Source organism: Schistocerca cancellata, chromosome 3, assembly GCF_023864275.1.
Source record: "Schistocerca cancellata isolate TAMUIC-IGC-003103 chromosome 3, iqSchCanc2.1, whole genome shotgun sequence".
NCBI lineage: Eukaryota > Metazoa > Arthropoda > Insecta > Orthoptera > Acrididae > Schistocerca > Schistocerca cancellata.
Window position 1 is genome coordinate 199,283,827 of NC_064628.1, and position 20,950 is coordinate 199,304,776.

The following is a 20,950-nucleotide window of genomic DNA, read 5'->3' on the forward strand; positions in this document are numbered from 1 at the left end:
AAAATTCTTTGATCGCCTTTGCTCTTATATAAACTTGCTACTAGCAGTTCATAAAACCAAATTTGGTCACTCGTTGCATTATGCTGTGGTTGGTTACATTTTGATTATACTGATATTACTGCTAGACTGGTTTTCAAAATGAACTATCTAACAGATATGACAATCACATATCATGTTCAAATGGTTCAAATGGCTCTGAGCACTTTGGGACTTAACTGCTGAGGTCATCAGTCCCCTAGAACGTAGAACTACTTAAACCTAACTAACCTAAGGACATCACACACATCCATGCCCGAGGCAGTATTCAAACCTGCGACCGTTGCAGCCCCGCGGTTCCGGACTGCAGTGCCTAGAACCGCACGGTCACCGCGGCCGGCTACATATCATGTTGTCCTAGTAATAGTTAAGATGTACATTACGCTTATATTGTGGCTGATGTTTGGTTTTACACGCCTCATACATTATTGTGCAGTGATTATTCTACTGTTTAACATCTAGACTGTAGAGGTTTGTACCTTCTTGCTGTGAGATAGGTGTTTTTCTGTATTTGCAATGACAACTTTGTTTTCCACTTTCTGTTTATATGAGAAACTATCAAAGAAGTTCGGCAAAGATAATCTAGTCTCCTGAGTCAGCAGTTAACTTATGGTATGTATACTTTGTATCATATCATGAAAAGGTTTAGTGAAGGTCTTCGGCGAATTCTTCAGTGTTTGTACCATGACAATATCTCGTCTCTAGTCATCTCATTAGTGCATATACCGTTCTCTTAACTAATGTAACTGCCGGGTGGCCCCCAAATGTCCTGTGTAGAACTTACTGTATTGGAATTTATTACATATTACAGCATCTGAGATGTATCCACTGCCGCGCGGGGTAGCCGTGCGGTCTTGGGCGCCTTGCCACTGTTCAAGCGGCTACCCCCGTCGGAGGTTCCAGTCCTCCCTCGGGCATGGGTGTGGGTGTTGTCCTTAGCGTAAGTTAGATTAAGTTGTATTAAGTAGTGTGTAAGCCTAGGAACCGATGACCTCAGCAGTTTGGTTCCACAGGAACTTACCACAAATTTTCAATTCTGATATGACAGATGTGTTTGCTTGGTTCTTAACCTTGTAACTATACACATTCGTTTTGTACATTTTTACAGTTTCTTAACACATAGCTATGAGCTATATTTATGTATGTTTGTACCTTTGGATAGATATCCGTTGATAATACGATATTGCCGGCCGGGGTGGCCGAGCGGTTCTAGGCCCTACAGTCTGGAACCGCGCGACCGCTACGGTCGCAGGTTCGAATCCTGCCTCGGGCATGGATGTGTGTGATGTCCTTAGGTTAGTTAGGTTTAAGTAGCTCTAAGTTCTAGGGGACTGATGACCTTAGAAGTTAAGTCCCATAGTGCTCAGAGCCATTTGAACTATAATACGATATTGCAGTGCCTACTTTATTCTGATTAAATTTTCATAGTCGTCATTCCATTCTACAGCTGACGGTATTCCTTATTCGCAATGACGAATTCATTTGATGTTTTCCGTTGACGATGGTCGAAGACCGAAACCGGTTGACGGTTAAGATTTTTTATAAAACAGCTGATGGTCAAGAATGTGTTTCATTCATTACTTGATGGCTGTTTACAGTCACCTAACAAAAATTTTTGCCATTTTATTTGTTTATAGATACTAATATCGGTAAAAGTACCTTGATTAAGAAGTTTCTGACCCGTCGTCAAATGTATGTACATGCCATATTGTTCTGAGTTTACGTTCGGAGGCTACAACGAAGGTTGCTTGAAGTTATAACTTTTAAAGAATTCGAATGGTCTAAGTGGAAACAATACGGATATGTCGTGAGGCTAATTATTGACGGTACGCCGGTTACTGCGAATGTTAAGAATAAGCCTGGCGTAACAGTTCCGCACAGGGCGTTAGTCATATTTGCCTTTTACGCAATGGTAGCTGGTGACGTGTCATTACTTTTTAGGATTAACATATTAGGTGAGATCTCTCATACAACCCATTGTTCCTATATAAACGAGGATATAGATACGACGGAGAATCCGACATGGAGACGTAGTGCTTTCGCATATCGTTGGAAGAGGAGGATAATGCCGCAGATACAACGTCTTCCTCACCAATGGGTAAGTTATAGATGTTTGAGAGCAGTCCCTATATTTGGATCTGCTTGTAAACGCCGAACGGAGTTTCTTGACACATTTGACTTTGAATTAATAGTAAAAAATATGAAAATGTAATTAAAAATAAAGTTGCAACATATGTCTATAGAATACATGTACGGATGGAGTGGATAACTCATGATTCACAGGCTGAGAAAAAGTTTTTCGAAAAAGTTGAATCTATAGAGTAAATCCATATTGAATTAGTACTAAGCTAGAAGCTTTTTTAGACACGCTGTAACTAAATTCGCTTCTGGTCTAAATAAGCCAATGGTCTCGTTCCGGTATGGAGAGTAAACGCTCTTGTCTTACTACTTTTCCTCGAGTCAGCCAAGGTTATTGATTTTTATTTGCTTGCTATCGATTTCGAAGCAACTAGAGATTCATCTTCAGGTACTTAAACACTATTACCGATGTGCGATACCACTTCGCGTACGTCCTGTTAATGTACTCCACTAAATTATGGAGTGGTAACTATAAATCTTATACTATGCTGGCGTGCATAACAAAAACGTGCCGAGACTAATTTTATTCCCAGCGTGTAAGAGACGTCAGCACAGTAACAACTGTAAACAACAAATGTGCATCGACTGGTCAGTTGTGAGAAGGTAGTGTTAAAGAGTGGACGTGCGACCGTAGCGGCTGGATGTTGTTCTCTCACAAATCGCAGTGGAGCAACGAACTGATTCCAGAACGAAATTTTCACTCTGCAGCGGAGTGTGCTCGGATATGAAACTTCCTGGCAGATTAAAACTGTGTGTCGGACCGAGACTCGAACTTGCGGGCAAGTGCTCTGCCAACTGAGCTACCCAAGCACGACTCACGAAGGGCAAAGGTCCCGAGTTCGAGTCTCGGTCCGGCACACAGTTTTAATCTGCCAGGAAGTTTCAACGAGCTGATTTCGAAATCAAATGTTCACGATATTCTCCAGAAAGTTTATCCCGCACACCTTGGCTACCGAATAAAAAACAACGTCGCCTGGGTACCTACCGCGACGTGCTTGAAACGAGAAACATGGACACTTCTTTTCTGGAAGAAATTATAACGGGAGACCAGGCACGATGTTATCAGTATGAACCTACTACAAAACGACAACGATGAAGGTATGAGTGTGACGCGCGAGTTGAACAACAACATCCCATTCAAGGACTTTTATGACAGCTTCACGTGGTTGTATGAAATACCTGTGCGTGCGTGGAATCTATATAGGAGACCTAAAGCATTAAACCACCATCTCTTTCTCTGTTTCTTGTGAATTCAGTCTCGAAAGTTTTTTGACCGACTGGGCATTTACAGTCGTGTATCACATCGATCACACTATTAAACTTGAAGCTGATGCTGTATTTGCTTTGAAATCGACAGAAAACAAATAAGAACTAGATAAGCATAGTTGAGGGGAGGAAAATAGTGAGAGATTAGCTTTTTTTCTTCCTAACAAAATATTTAACAGCCAACGTCTCTAACTTCCAGCGCTAAATAATAATGATAACGGATCCCGTTCTTGAAATATTAACGCTAATTTCAACAAATATCAGTTCATATTCACCTACAATTTTAGGCTGTGCGTCTCAGAACCGTGATCTCAAGCAATTCTATAGTTCTATCGAATTTTTTTGTTATAAAATCCAGTAATGGAATACAAATATTTATTACCCAAGTACTTAATTTCGGTCAGCTAGGACTATCTTCAGACCTTAGTGGATCCAGTATATTACAGTCTTTGCGTATATACATACTACAGTAACGTTAGTCAATCATACAAGCTTCGTCAGAAAACACCTCATCAGAAAACACCTCATCAGAAAATACCTCATGTCTTTAAAGTGTCATCGTATCTGGCATAATAGTGTCCATGGTACCCAAAAAGCTTTAGAGTTTGTAACGAAGCTTATATGGCTCATTAATGACTGTACTATTTATACACGCAGTGACAGGAAGTATATGAAGTACTGCATTCATTCAGGTGTGATGATGATCGTAGCTGACCGAAATTAATTATCTGGTTAATAAATGACTGGAAATTAACTACGTGGTTAATAAATGACTCGATTTCATGAGAAACCAAACATTTCCTGGGTTGCTGTGAAACCTTATTGCGAAAATGTGGCAGCTCATGATTCCATCAAATTTTGAATTAGATGTGTCACTTTTATCCTAAAATTGTAATTTTCTTTACTCTGGGATATTCTGAAACTGAACCCCAAAACAAATAAAGTGTAATGGGAAGTTCTTTCACAAACGGCACTTCTATGTGACAGAAGCCGGAAAAATCCCCTGGATTTAATAGATTTTAACAGGATGAACAGAAGAAATAGAAGCAACGCTTAGTGTGGTACCTGGGACACCAAGCTGGTCACATTTCAATAGGAAATTCTTGTCCGGAAATACGTAGTTTTATTGAGAATGGTTCATTCTGTTTCTTGTGTTTGGTATCCTAATTAATTATGCAGGCAATAGCCAACGCTGTAAAGTGGGCGAACGCACTGTGTCTACATTACGCTTAATATGTCGAGCGGGAGGTGAACTTATTATTTTTCAGGAGGAAATGAACTGAATATGGTGATGAGCAATTTAGGGAATTAGTGAGGAAACCCAACTAGATCAGCATATCACGCTGCAAGTTAAAAAAATCAAATTGTGACCTCTAATTTAGTTCCAAAATGTATATCGTTCATGTGGAGACAAAAACTGATAACTATACACTCGCAGCTCTGCACTCGCTACTTAGGTCGCAACATGGGTTCGAGGGGTAAGATCCTCCTCAAATAATACATTGGTAGCTTACACCACACTCTTAGCAGTGTTTTACTAGTACATCGAACCGTGTGTAGCATCCCGACATTCCCTTAAATTTGAATCAAAATACGCTGGAGCTCCGTAGTTTTACAGCCACATAACCTTACAAATCCGTCATGAAATTCCGCTTAACAGGGCAGAACGAATATCTCCGAGAAAAATGTACTAGACTAGTCCTGTTGGTCTTTTTGCATTAAGATCACAAAGTATCCCAGCCCACACGTTCACACTGTCGGTTGCTTCTAACCAGATTCTTGTTTATCTGTGGTTGTGGCGCTAGTTCGCTATAGCATATGCAATAACTGGGTATTTATAAGTATACGGTTTCATAATAGCCAATTAGGGTTCGAATATCCAACACGATAAATACCATTTTGGAAACTGCGCTTGCCGTAGATAGTCAAACACTACTGTCGAAGTCCTGAGCTCGTGGTGTAGTGGCTATCGTTGCTGCCTTTGGATCACGGGGTCCCGAGTCCGATTCCCTGCCGGGTTGGGTATTTTCTCTGCCCGTGGACTTGGTGTTTGTGTTGTCCTCATCGTTTCATCATTGTCATTCGTGACAGTGGCTAGATTGGACTGTGTAAAAAAACTGGACTGTGTACAAACTGAACTTTGTATGGGCGCTGATGACCGCGCAGTTGAGCGCCCCATAAACCAAACATCAACATCAAACAACTATCGATTGTACTGTTTGCAGATGATATGGATGTAGCTGTTATTCCATCTGTCACCTGTCACACACCTGCAGATTAGCAAGTTACGTATTTAGCTCTTACTGTGTTTTCTCAGTATTTTAATTCTGGAATTCCTGGCATGTTTTTGTGCTGAAAAGGCGTAATCTCGCGTTCTGTAGCGCCGTTCTTGTTCATTTGTTTGTTTTAAAGAGCCAGCAACCGTTCGCTTCAGCCAGGTGTGGTTTGAACTGACAATTTCTACACACATGCAGAGCAGCATGTTACGTACTTAGTTCTTTCTGTGTTTTCTTAGTAGTCGTGGAACTGATATAATGTGTGCATGTTGTGTGGGGAGGCAGCAGGAGCTGGCAGCAGTTTGAGAACAGCTGAAGGACACTTTTGGTTACACTCTGCCGTCTTCAGGCTTCAGCCTCGGGGCGTAGTGATGGAGGAGCATCTGGCACGTCACATGGGATACCTCAGAAGACGCTTGTGTCGCCCACTGGATCTGCTGCTCAGGCACTTCCCAGTGGACACGGAACTCCCTCACTATGGTGTGCGTGGTGATGGTAACATGTTCGCGTCGCTCGAGGCGGAGGGCTAATTTGGAGGATGGCCATCTGGCTATGCCAATTCACCCTGTGATTGGACAGGTGGTCACTCCTTCAACACGGTCCGAACAGGCATGCCGGGGTAGTAGTGTGCTGGTTATCAGAAGCTCCAGTGTTAGGTGCTGTACGCAGCCTATTAGGAAAGCCGTTCAGGGTCGGAAAGAAAGCCAACATGCACTCGGTATGTCTGCTGAGGGGCCTCATCCGAGATCTGAACGAGGCCTTGCCTGGGCTGTCGAGAGTGAAGGATGCAGTCTTCTGCAAGTTGGCTTCACTTCGGCACTAGTGACGCCTGTTGCTCGGGTTCAGAGGCCATTCCCAGTTCATACGGGCGGCTGGCGGAAGCGGTGAAGCCTGCTGGTCTCGCTTGCCGGGTGCAATCAGAGCTCGCAATTTGCAGCACTATTCCCAGAGTCCTTTGATTTGGAGCCGAGTGGATGGTCTCATCGGAAGGCTTCGTCGAGTTTGTCACAGTCTCGGCTGCATATTTTTAGGCTTGCGTTATCAGGTGGAGAGCTGTAGGACTCGTCTCAGTGATCATGGGTCCGTCACTGAAAGGATGCAGGTACTCGGGTAGCAGAGTACGTGTGGGTTAAACATGTTTGTTGTATGATTGGCGGTAGTTTGAGATACTCTGATGAACACTCGCCAGTCGAGATGCAGGTAGCGAAATCGGACTATGTTCAGACAGTCAATTTTATCAGTAAACTGTCGAAGTATTCGTAACAAAGTTCACGAATGTACTGCTCTGTAGGAAGTTTGTCAAGCTCAAATTATTCTCGGGACCGAGAGCTGGCTGCTCCCGAAGTAGAAAGCTCTGAAATATTTATCATGGAATGTATACTGAAAAGAGAGATGGTAGGAGAGAGAGTGTTCATTGCAGTCGACAAAAATATTGTCTCTGAAGACTTTGAGTGCGACTATGGTATTACTTTGACGCTTATAACAGGTTTAGGTGAAATACCTTGATCATACAATATTGATTGAGGGCGACATTAACCTATCGAGCATAGACTGGCAGTTCGATGGGTTCATTGCAGGCGGTGCAGACAGGTAATCTTGCGAAGTACGATTGAACGCGTTTTCCGAACACTGCGTTTTGCAGATAGCGCACACGCAGTATAAGTATTTTAAAGCCTTTACCTATAAACAGGCCAGACCTTATCGATGGTGCCAGTATGGAGACAAGGACTAGTGATCGTGATGTCATCATAGCGACGATGGTTATTGAAGTTAATAAATCGATTAAGAAGGCTAGTTGAGTACTTTTGCTAGAAAGGGCAGAAAGCAATTGTTAGCATTCCACTTAGAGAATGAATGGAGATCATTTGGTTGCAGTATGATGGAAGTATAGGAATTATGGGCAAAGTTTAAAAGGATTGTAAATCGCGGTCTCGAGAAGTATATGCAGAGTAAGTGGATCAAGGACGAAAAAGAACCAGGGTAGTTTAATAACAAAATTTGGTAAATATGAGGAAACAAAGACTGTCGCAATCTCGGCTCAAAAGAGAACGTGCAAATGACGACAGGCAAAAGTTAGTAGAAATCCGTGCGTCTGTAAAAAGATCTGTGCTCGAAGCATACAACAACTACAATCGTCATAGTTTGGCTATGGGTCTAGCCGAGAACCCGAGAAAATTGAGAACCTACCTGAAATCGCTAATCGGGTCTAAGGCTTCTGTCACCAGTCACTATTTGACCACTCAGTTGTGGCAGTAGAAGACAGCAAAAGGGAAGCCTAAGTTTTAAATGTCTTGTTTAAGAAATCGTTCATGCAAGATGATGGTACAAATATATCGCCGTTTGACAATCGCACATGCTCCCGTAAGGAGGACAAAGTAATAGGAATCCCTGGCGTAGAAAAGCAACGGAAAGGGTTGAAAATAATTCGGTTTTACGAAGACTATTCTAGATTGACTCCTTAATTCGCTTGCATTTATCGGAAATCTGTCGCCCAGCTTTCTCTCTCATAGATTTCCGAAAAGCGTTTAACACGGTGCCGTACTGCAGATTGTTAACGATGGTACAGACCAGGATCCCAGGTATGTGGGTGGCTCGAAGTCTTATTAAGTAATAGGACTCAGTACATTGTCCTCGATGGCCAGTGTTCATCAGAGACCAGAGTATCGTCAGAAGTGCCCCATGAAAAGCTGATAGGAACGCCATTATTCTCTACAAACGTAAGTGATCTGATGGACAGGATGAGCAGCGATCTGCGACTGTTTATCGAGAACGCTGTGGTGTATGGGAAGATGCCTTGTATGACTTTAGGAAGATACAAGATGACACAGACAGAATTTCTTGTTTGTGTGATGAATGGCAGATGACTCTAAATGTGGAAAATGTAAGTTAATCAAGATGAATACGAAAAACAATCCCGTAATGTTCGAATACAACATTAAAAGTTTGTTCATTGACACTGTCTGGTCGATTTAATATCTAGGCGTATCGTTCCAAAGCGATATGAAATGGAATGAGCATGTAAGGATTGAAGTAGGGACGGCGAAAGGTAGATTTCAGTTTATTGGGAGATTTAGGAATTTGGGTACTGCTCAAGTGTTTGGAATCTCCACCAGATCGGATTCAAGAAAGACATCGAACCAATTCAGAAGCGTGCTGCTAGATTTGTTGACGGTAGGTTCGAACAACAAGCAAATATTATGGAGGTGCTTTGGGAATTCAAATGGGAATACCCGGACGGAAGGCGATATTCTTTTCGAGGAACGCTGTTGTGGAAAAATAGATAACCGGCATTTGAAGATGACTGTAGAGCTATCATACAGGCGCCAACGTACGTTTTGCGTAGGGACGACGGACATAGAGAGCTTAGGGCTCGTACAGAGGCGTATAGACAGCCATTCCTCCCTCGCTTTATTTGCAAGTGGAACACGAAGGGAAATGGCTGGTTGCCACGCACCTTACAATGGCTTATAGAATATATAGACGCAGGCAACCATTTTTGATACCTGGTACCATAAAAGAAATGTGGGATAGCAGACATAGTATTTGGAATTCCTTATTTACATAAAGTAAACGATTATCATGTAATATTACAGCAATAAGTACAGAAAATACACTTTGCTGTAGATACATTTTCGGACACTCAGCGGGTGAAGAATAAGGTACTTACTTGCAGCTCTCCAGTTTGTCGTAGTTTTCTCTCGACTGCTCCTTCAACAATCTTGAATTAGCTCTGACGTTGCCTTCAATCTGACCATATGCAAGCACCATATCTCATTTCCTGTACTTGCGAAGAGGACATTCTGTAATGTTACTAAACTGGTACACAACACAATGTCTCAGCTACGATGAGAACTATCGAACGACACATGAGGAGCAAGGCTCTTATACTCATTCCCTGTATGCATATTTCACTCATGGGTAATAAGTTGCTCAACTAGCTTCTGTGGATCTTCATAATACTGACAAGCCATTTCAGAATACGTTAGGATGCTTTGAAGGTAACTAGTACTTGATGTAAGCAAATTATTTCAGGGCACGCTTCAATTTTCAACTCGCCCTGCAGTTTATGCCAGTGCAGGTCTTGCACTCCAGTCGCTCCAGAGCTCGTGGGTTTCGGTGAGTTGGCAGACGCAGCGCCACACAAGACCAGCTGTGGTGGTGCCAGAGAGAAAAGTCAATTGGAGGGACGAAGTGTGGTATCACTTATCGATACCACTCTATAGGCGTCATAATTGGCAACGAAATTGCAAGTTTCTGACAGACGCTGGCAGCAGTTGCGTGGGATCCAGCTGAACCAATGGAGCATGCCCGCTGAGCCACACCTCGATATCACGAACGTCCTCTCTTGGCGCAATATAGAACGGCCAGTGGCAGCCACACGATCCATTTCCATTTGGAGCCTCTTTGCTATGTCATGATACGCAGACGCCACCTAGACGCAGCTCGCACTTAATTCAGAGTGCCTCTTCCTTGTTGACACTGAAAGATGGGCTCTATGTACTGCTGTATTATTTGTAATTCGTCTTCGTATGCTTCAAGAAACACAAGTTAAGTAAATCTTCTGTCTTTTAGTTAACTTGTTCACTGCACATGTCTGCTATTGTCCTGCTTCCCTACAACTACAGTTGCCCTTACCATTGCCCGCACGACTGAATCGGCCATCTGGGTGCAAGCACTGTCCCGCTGTGGAAAGCAGCTGATAGGTCTGCAGTGCGATGCCAGGGTCATGCAGCGATGGCACGATGGCCAAGGTTGACTGGTTTCAGTGGGGTGGCCCACGATGGGCCTGGACAGAACGGGTCCATGGGATGGAGAATGAGTGACAACTGCTCGACTATAGTAGGAGCATGGGTCAGGGTGGGCGCTGGAACTTCGGCGACGGCGAACACACCCCCGGGAGGAAGCTCAACAATGCAGCCTGGAGTGGGAGCAGATAGTGTTGAGGAGGACTGTTGATATTTTTAAAAATATAGGGAAGCCGATATGTCGATAATTAAAACAATATCATAATCGGCCCTCGATGTATCGGTAAAAATTGTAGATATATCGACGGGAAAAGCATCGACTTACCGGCCAAAGAAAATATCAAATGGTTCAAATGGCTCTGAGCACTATGGGACTTAACATCTATGTCCATCAGTCCCCTAGAACTTAGAACTACTTTAACCTAACTAACCTAAGGACATCACACAACACCCAGTCATCACGAGGCAGAGAAAATCCCTGACCCCGCCGGGAATCGAACCCGGGAACCCGGGTGCGGGAAGTGAGAACGCTACCGCACGACCACGAGCTGCGGACAAAGAAAATATCGGCTCAACATTGTAAATATACTGACAATTTTAGAGCTGTATATTTAAGTATTGTTTTAATATTTGATATTCTGTACATTCACAAGCTAGCAGTTTGCTTATCCCCCTCAGAGCAAGAACGAATGGAAAACGATGCACGTTCACGCTTGGCGACAACCACTTTGCTAACAATGGTAACTGCAGGCAAGTGGCACAATAAAATGTGTCCGATGGGTCCCTCTGTCGGTTTCGTTACATACCGGATTTGTCTGGAACACTTCATGTCGACTTGCCTGTTTTTTTTTTTTCATTTCTGCAAATGCCACAGACCTAGCAGTTTTAGTGTCTTCATTGCGTGGTGAAGTTAAACGTTGCAGTTTCTGTTGGGAGCGTTGATTACATCAGCATCTCCTCTCACACATCTCCGCCCACCTCAAAGACCAATCTTGTCATTTAGGTTTTTGTTCATCCGTTTCAGCGACTGTTTTTTAAGAATGACGATGTGAAGAAATAGCACACTAGTTGGGTTAATTTTTTTAACGCAATCGACGTGCTATTTCTTCACATCGGACACAGTATCTTGTTATTCCATTCACACTCCCCTCTCCCCCTCTAGTACAATCGGATTTCTTCTTTGTGCCCTCTATACCTGCTTCCCCCAGTCAAAAAGAAAGACTGCACATGATGAAAGTTCAAAAAGTATTAAGACTCCTTCACACAGTGTAAGTAAAACTACTTTCTACCACAATTTCAAAAGAACAACTTCAAATATTTATCGAAAATTGCGAAAAAAGTATAACATAATATAAAAATATCGCTACTAGACACTGCCATTTTGATACCGATACATCGATATGTCGGTGAAAAATATCCACGCTATTTATCGATATTTTTTGGAAAAAAACGATGCATCGGTATTTTATCAACAGCCCTAGTGTGGCGGCAGCAAGGCAGGAGGTTGCGAATCCTCAGCACTGGCTATTCTGCTTTATATATCTAGAGGGTAGTGTACAAGGAAGCCAGGAAGTGTTTCCGGAAGAAAGATTTCCAATATGTCGCTTTACAGGATACGCAAAGTGTGATTTGTGCCGTTTAATTGTGCTGGCCTTTGAGTTTGCGGTGATATTTGTGTATTGCCAAGGATTTGGTTTTATGAGGAACTGTGTGGCCTGTAATTGGAGGAGAAGTGCGTTCTTTTAAGTGTAATACATTTCGACGAACCGCATTAAGGCCATGTGATGCCTCTATCCTGTAAAGCAGTTAAGTATCTGAGGAATCGTATTTTAATGATAAATTGTTAGTGTCTCAAACTGCCTTTCTATGTGCCTTGCTAACTGACATACGGTTGGTTATTGTGTTATGTTGTTCGTGTTGTCTGTCCATGTTTCCTTGAGGTGACGGCTCTACTAGGAGCATTATTGTGCTTTCTTGTTGACTAGTGTATGAGTTGTTGTAGGTTATATAGTGTCCACTTCTAAAGTTAATCTCTGTGGGGCGATTATTTATATAATATAATACATATATTTGAGTGGATATTTATTTATGCCGTCTTAAAGTTTTTGTTATTGCCCGAATGAGAGCTTATTTCCCAGAATTTTTATGTTGTCAGGTGTTAAGTCATTTGGAAAATTGAGCCGAACTCCTCGTTTGTTTTTTCTGTTAACTGTATGCTTTGAATTTAGTGAAATTAATCTACAGTTGGTTAAGAGTCCACTGTTGCACAACATCCAACTCAACTTCCACAGCCGGCCGAAGTGGCTGTGCGGTTCTAGGCGCTGCAGTCTGGGACCGCGAGACCGCTACGGTCGCAGGTTCGAATCCTGCCTCGGGCATGGATGTGTGTGATGTCCTTAGGTTAGTTAGGTTTAACTAGTTCTAAGCTCTAGGGGACTAATGACCTCAGAAGTTGAGTCCCATAGTGCTCAGAGCCATTTGAACCTTTTTTTCCACAGAAATCCTGCACCACAAGTGTTACGGCTCAATAACACTTATTCAAATAAAACGTATTAAGTGCCGTGGAAGTTATTTTTCTTGATCATAGTTACTATGGCCAAGTCTTCAGTTACGAAACTAATTATGACAGCTAACACAGTCCGAACAAACATCGACGCCCCGCACGCACTATCCTATAATTTGCACTAGGGGTTTCCTCTTGAAAAAATTAATTCTTTGCTGTCTCGTACAACAGCCAGTGCAATTTTTTTTCTATACACTGTTTTGTTGGCGACACCGCAGAAGGTGCTACCTACTCGCATATACAGGGTGAGTCACCTAACATTACCGCTGGATATGTTTCGTAAACCACATCAAATACTGACGAATCGATTCCACAGACCGAACGTGAGGAGAGGGGCTAGTGTAATTGGTTAATACAAACCATAAAAAAATGCACGGAAGTATGTTTTTTAACACAAACCTACGTTTTTTTAAATGGAACCCCGTTAATTTTGTTAGCACATCTGAACATATAAACAAATACGTAATCAGTGCCGTTTGTTGCATTGTAAAATGTTAATTACATCCGGAGATATTGTAACCTAAAGTTGACGCTTGAGTACCACTCCTCCGCTGTTCGATCTTGTGTATCGGAGAGCACCGAATTACGTAGGGATCCAAAGGGAACGGTGATGGACCTTAGGTACAGAAGAGACTGGAACAGCACATTAGGTCCACATGCTAACACCTTTTTATTGGTCTTTTTCACTGACGCACATGTACATTACCATGAGGGGTGAGGTACACGTACACACGTGGTTTCCGTTTTCAATTACGGAGTGTAATAGAGTGTGTCCCGACATGTCAGGCCAATAGATGTTCAATGTGGTGGCCATCATTTGCTGCACACAATTGCAATCTCTGGCGTAATGAATGTCGTACACGCCGCAGTACATCTGGTGTAATGTCGCCGCAGGCTGCCACAATACGTTGTTTCATATCCTCTGGGGTTGTAGGCACATCACGGTACACATTCTCCTTTAACGTACCCCACAGAAAGAAGTCCAGAGGTGTAAGATCAGGGGAACGGTCGTCATCGTAAACATGTCCCTGCAGATGCTGCTAGCCGACCGTGGCCCGTGTTTGTTACAACACGCAACTGAACGTCGGAGGTTTCAAACGTCAACTTTAGGTTACAATATCTCCGGATATAATTAACATTTTACAATGCAACAAACGGCACTGATTACGTATTTTTTTATATGTTCAGATATGCTAACAAAACTAATGTGGTTCCATTAAAAAAAAACGTAGGTTTGTGTTAAAAAACATACTTCCGTGCATTTTTGCATGGTTTGTATTAAACAGTTACACTAGCCCCTCTCCTCACGTTCCGTCTGTGAAATCGGTTCGTCAGTATTTGATGTGGTTTACGAAATATATCCAACGGTAACGTTAGGTGACTCACCCTGAATATCTTTGACAACACTGCCACTTAATCTCGCTGCTTCATCGTTGGGGTACATAATAAATTCCATGTGCCCTCGGCAGTAGATTCCTGGCAAACTATCGACTCTCCGGTTCTGGTAGCGAGTTGCGTCCCCTTTATAAGCACTGCCGTTCCTTTCGCTTCGTCAAAGTATTCGATGAATTTAGTAGCAGCTGCCACGTCTCTTCCCGAAGATTTTACTTTTCTGTGCTTGCAGTTGCTTGTCAAAGACTCGAATTTGTCAGTAAATAATTGCGAGAGTACGTTAACCATTAATCAAATCCACCTCAGCTGTGTCATTACATATTTATTGTGTTAAGACTGGTTGGGTTCGTAAAACATCTTTACATTGCCGAATTACTGCTGCCGCCACTTCGCACTTGATTATCATAAGATATGAAACACACGGAAAACATTTCTGAAGGTTTTTCAGGAAAGCATGAAGAACTTTATAGTGCAAGTTCAGTTATTTCTCCACAACCGATATATAAGTATTTTAAGCATGAGTGCGTCGTCCGCCGGTTCTCTCAGTTACTTTATCACGCTCTTGTTTGACGTCGTCGGCTCCGAAAAGTTCTATCCTCCCCCCAAGTCGGCATTTCTTCAGCTTCGGCAAAAGTGAAAGTTACTTCGTGTGAGAACCCGAGTGCATGATCGATGCGTCCCACGGGAAGGTCTGACACAGTTCCTATGTGCCACGTGAAGAATGAGAATGCGTCTCGTTCGATAAGCAAATTACAGTGACACATTACTCGTCGTTTGGTCTGAATAACCGAATACAGTTCTTGTATCGTCTATGCAGTGGAGATCGTGTGCTTGGAGATTATCATTCGACAAGAACAAAATATATTGAAGTTTTTTTTTTTTTAATGATGATAGCTGTGTGTGTGTGTGTGTGTGTGTGTGTGTGTGTGTGTGTGTGTGTATGTATGCATGTGTGTATGTATGTATGTGTGTGTGTATGTGTGTGTGTGTTTATATGTCTATGTGTGTATGTAGTGGGCGAAGTATCCTATTAATTGTATCTTTCATTGTTGTCTGAGTTCTGCGTGTGTGTTGGGCAACAATAATATTAACCGAAAACTTCCTCTCAGCTTCAGCCTGTGATGGCTTCGGTTACAGAGTTTGAGGCTGCAGTGAATGGGCACCATTACTGTGGGCCGGCCGTGAGGATCCAATGAACGTCCAGGACGTCCCAGTCCTCCGATCGGTCCTCAACCCAGTTACTGCTCGCACTGAGGTTGACCCCTCACTTGCGGTTGAGTGGGAGGTCGCCTCGGGGCGTAGCAGGCGGCGAAAGACTTCCCAGGCGGCCGCGCGTAAGGCCTCTCCGGTTTGCCTGACAAACAGGTTCCAGACGCTGTCTGTGGCTGACACTGTCGCTGAGCCAGATGCTGTATCCTGTCCTGTTTCAGAGGAAACCTATCAGCCTGCAAGATCCGAACAGTCACAGACGTTCAAATGGCTCTGAGCACTATGGGACTTAACATCTGAGGTCATCAGTACCCTAGAACTTAGAACTACTTAAACCTAACTAACCTTAGGACATCACACACATCCATGCCCGAGGCAGGATTCGAAACTGCGACTGTAGCGGTCGCGCGGTTCCAGACTGAAGCGCCTGGAACCGCTCGGCCACTCCGGCCGGCGAACAGTCACAGAGGATGGGATTATTGATAGTTCGGAGCTCCAACGTTATACGCATTATGGGGTCCCTTAGGGACATGGTTGCCAAGAAGGGAAAGAAAACCAATGTGCACTTCGTGTGCATACTGGGTGGAGTCATTACTGATGTGGAACGAGTCCTCCCGGATGCCATGAAGAGCACAGGGTGCAGCCAACTGTAGGTGGTTTCTGACGTCGGTACCAATGATGTGTGTCACTTTGGATCATAAGAGATTCACTCTGGTTTCGAGCGGCTAACAGAAGTGGTAAAGACTGCCAGTCTTGCTTGCAAGACGAAAGCAGAGCTGACCATTTGCAGCATAGTCGACAGGACCGATTGCGGACCTCTGGTACAGAGCAGAGTGGAGTGTCTGAATCAGAGGCTCAGTCGGTTCTGCGATCGTGTAGGCTGCAGATTCCTCGAATTGCGCCGAAGGGTGATTGGGTTTCGGGTTCCGCTGAATGGGTCAGGTGTCCACTATACACAGGAGGCGGCTACACAGGTAGCAGGGGCTGTGTGGCGTGGACTTGGCGGTTTCTTAGGTTAGAGGGTCTCGGGAAAACACAAGAAGGGCTTCAGTCACAAAGGGTACAGGACAAACACAGGAAGAACGTAGATACAGGAACCATCGGTATAACAGTTGTAAATTGTCGGAGCTGTGTTCGGAAAGTACCAGAGCTCCAAGCGCTAGTAGAAAGCACTGATGCTCAAATCGTTATAGGCACTGAACGCTAGCTAAAGCCGGACATAAGCTCAGCAGAAATTTTTGCGAATAACCTGACGGTGTTCCTAAAGGATAGGCTAAACACGGTTGACGGTGGCGTGTTTGTTGATGTTAGAAGTAGTTAGCCTGTCGCGAAATTGAAGTAGATAGTTCCTGTGATTTGGTATGGGTAGAGGTCATTGTTGGCAACCGGAATAAAATGGTAATTGGATCATTTTACCGACCTCCCAATTCAGATGATACAGCTGCTGAAAGGTTCAAGGAAAAACCTGAGTTTGATTTCAAACACGCACCCGACTCATACGATTATAGTTGGTGGTGATTTTAATTTATCCTCGATATGTTGATGAAAATACACGTTTAATTCCGGAGGTAAGCATAAAATATCATCCGAAATTGTGCTAAACGCATTCTCTGAAAATTATTTCGAACAACTGGTTCATGAGCCCACGCGAATAGTAAACGGTTGTGAAAACACGCTTGACCTCTTAGCAACAAATAATCCTGAGTTAATAACGAAATCAAAACGGATACAGGGATTATTGAACGACGGGTTGTCGTAGCAAGACTGAATACTGTAACCTCCAAATCCTCCAAAAATAAACGAAAAATATACGTATTCAAAAAAGCAGATAAAAATTCACTTGACGCCTTCCTGAGAGGCCATCTCCTTCAAAATTAATGATATAAGTGTAGTCCAGATGTGGCTTGAATTCAGAGAAATAGTATCGGCAACAATTGAGAGTTTTATACCAAATAAATTAACAAATGACGGAGCTGATCCTCCTTGTTACTCAAAACGGGTCGGTACACTGTTGCAGCAACAACGAATCAAACATGCCAACTTCAAGCAGTCGCAAACTCCTCAAGATTGGCTGTCTTATGCAGAAGCTCGAAATTTAGCGCAGACTTCAATGCGAGATGCTTATAACAGTTTCCACAAGGAAACTTCGTCTCGAAACCTGGCAGAGGAGCCAAAGAAATTCTGGTCGTATGTGAAGTATGTTAGCTTCAAGAAACAATCAACGCCTTCTCTGCGCGATAGCAATGGAGGTACTATCGAAGACAGTGCTGCCAAATCAGAGTTACTAAACACAGCCTTGCGAAATGCCTTCACAAAGGAAGACGAAGTAAATAGTCCAGAATTCGAATCAGGAGCAGCTGCCAACATGAGTAACGTAGAAGTAAATGTCCTCCGAGTAGTGCAGCAACTTAAATCACTTAATAAAAGCAAGACTTCTGGTCCAGACTGTATACCAGTTAGGTTCCTTTCGGAGTATGCAGATACATTAGCCCCATGCTTACCAATCATATACAACCGGTCGCTCGACGAAAGATACGTACCCAAAGACTGGAAAGTTGCACAGGTCACACCAATATTCAAGAAAGGCATAAGGAGTAATCCACTTAATTACAGGCCCATATCATTAAGGACGATATGCAGCAGGATTCTGGAACATATACAGTGTTCGATCAGAATGAATTACCTCGAAGAAAATGTGTGTGAATTTCTAAGGAACCAAACTGCTGAGGTCAACGGTCCCTGGACTTACACACTACTAAAACTAACTTATGCTAAGAACAACACACACACCCATGCCCGAGGGAGGACTCGAACCTCCGACTGGAGGGACCGCGCAGTCAGTGACACGGCGCCTCTAACCGCGCGGCCACTCCGCGGCTGCCTCGAAGAAAACGGCCTATTGACACACAGTGAACATGGGTTTAGAAAACATCGTTCTTGTGATACACAACTAGCTCTTTATTCGTATGAAGTGTTGAGCGCTATTGACAAGGGATTTCAGATCGATTCCGTGTTTCTGGATTTGAAGAAGGCTTTTCACACTGTACCTCACAAGCAGCTTGTAGTGAAATTGCTTGCTTATGGAATATCGTCTCAGTTATGTGACTGGATTTGTGACTTCCTGTCGGAGAGGTCATAGTTGGTAGTAATTGACGGATAGTCATAGAGTAAAACAAAAGTGATTTCTGACGTTCCGCAAGGTAGTGTTATAGGCCCTTTGCTGTTCCTTTTCTATATGAACGATTTGGGAGACAATCTGAGCAGCCGTCTTAGGTTGTGTGCAGATGACGCTGTCGTTTATCGACTAATAAAGTCATCAGTAGATCAAAACAAATTGCAAAATGATTTAGAAGAGGTACCTGAATGGTGCGAAAATTGGCACTTGACCCTAAATAACGAAAAGTGTGAGGTCATTCACATGAGTGCTAAAAGAAATTCGTTAAACTTCGGTACTTTATAAATCAGTCAAACCTAAAGGCCACAAATTCAGTTAAATACCTAGGAATTACAATTATGACCAACTTAGATCGCAAGGAACACACAGAAAATGTTGTGAGTAGGGCTAACCAAAGACCTTTCGAAAATGTGAGAGATCTGCTAAGGAGACTGCGTACACTACGCTTGTCCGACCTCTTTTAGGATACTGCTGCGCGGTGTGGGATCCTTACCAGATAGGACTGATGGAGTACATCGAACAAGTTCAAAGAAGGGCAGCACGTTTTGTATTATCGTGAAATATGGGAGAGAGTGTCACTGAAATGATACAGGATTTGGGTTGAACATAATTAAAAGAACGGCGTTTCTCGTTGCGACGGAATCTTCTCACGAAATTCCAATCACTAACTTTCTCCTCCGTACGCGAAAATATTTTGTCGACACCGACCTACGTAGGGAGAAACGATCACCACGATAAACTATGAGAAATCAGAGCTCGTACGGAAAGATGAAGGTGTTCGTTGTTTCCACGCGCTGTACGAGATGTAATAATAGAGAACTGTAAAGGTGGTTCGATGAACCCTCTGCCAGACACTTAAATGTGATTTGCAGAGTATCCATGTAGATTTAGATGTCAAATAGTTCCACTAAGGCATGAGTTCCGTACACAGCCGGACTTGAAATTGGTAACAACTTTTTAAAACCAACCTTTTTGAGTACAGTACTGTCGCACGCGAGGTCGTACATCCAGACGACAAATCTGGAGTCAACTGCTTTATATTATTACGCGGTCTTTAACGACAGAGACGTAGATCCTTGGTTTCTGCTCACTACCGCTGTCTTGTAGAAACAAGGGGTGCTTCTGACGTCGTTTATGTATACAAGTGGTATAATACAGTCTGCAAACTGCGAAACAGTGTCTGTTCTTTTGCCTTTACACGAAAATGAGATCTACTAATTTTGAAAATCTGCACAGGCCTGTTCTATTGAGCTACTCGACTGTAATCCTCGACATAACACAGACTACATTCTCAGCGACCTTTATATCACGATTGTCCATGTCATTGTAGACAATACGGCATTCTAAACGAATAAGATGTTGCAGTACCTGTGTTGTTATGAAGAATAATACAATGTTCTTTCAGACGTTATGAAATAACATGAAATGTATTCGTAGCTGCGAATACGAACAACCATCAGCTGTATGAGGGAATAAGGAGAGATAAAATTGTATCACGCCGGGACTCGAACGTGCATTTCTTGCTTTTTGGGAACGGTCACATAAACCGCTTGGCTATCCGTCTACGAATCACGAGTAGACCCAAACTTCCATATGTCATCGATTCTGCGTCACAACTTGTACTCGCACACTCGTCATGTAATTCCCGTACAGGAGAGGGAATTTTAATTGAAAATTACTGCCTGGTATCGGCAGATAAATACGATATTGCAGCGCATGTGTTTTTAAGGGGAACGAAGCAGTGTTCCTTCGGACATGCATGCTTGCATGAAACTTCCTGGCAGGTTAAAACTGTGTGCCGGACCGAGACTCGAATTCGGGACCTTGGCCTTTCGCGGGCAAGTGCTCTACCAAGGAGAGCTTCTGTGAAGTTTGGAAGGTAGGAGACGAGGTACTGGCAGAAGTAAAGCTGTGAGGACGGGGCTTGAGTCGTGCTTGGGTAGCTCAGTTGGTAGAGCACTTGCCCGTGAAGGGCAAAGGTCCCGAGTTCGATTCTTGGTCCGACACACAGTTTTAATGTACCAGGAAGTTTCATATCAGCGCGCACTCCGCTGCAGAGTGAAAATCTCATTTTACATGCATTTTCATGTCGTCATTCCCCAAAGTAGCTGCTGATGATTGTTCGTATTCTCACAACGGCGTGGTCGCC

The 20,950-nt window shown here is 43.3% G+C and overlaps 1 protein-coding gene across 1 annotated transcript in view; it reads right to left on the reverse strand.

Annotated features, from left to right (window-relative positions):
• LOC126176222 (glutamate receptor ionotropic, NMDA 2B) overlaps positions 1 to 20,950 on the reverse strand; it is a 922,500-nt gene that overhangs the window by 495,488 nt on the left and 406,062 nt on the right. The gene's annotated exons all lie outside the window — the stretch shown is intronic.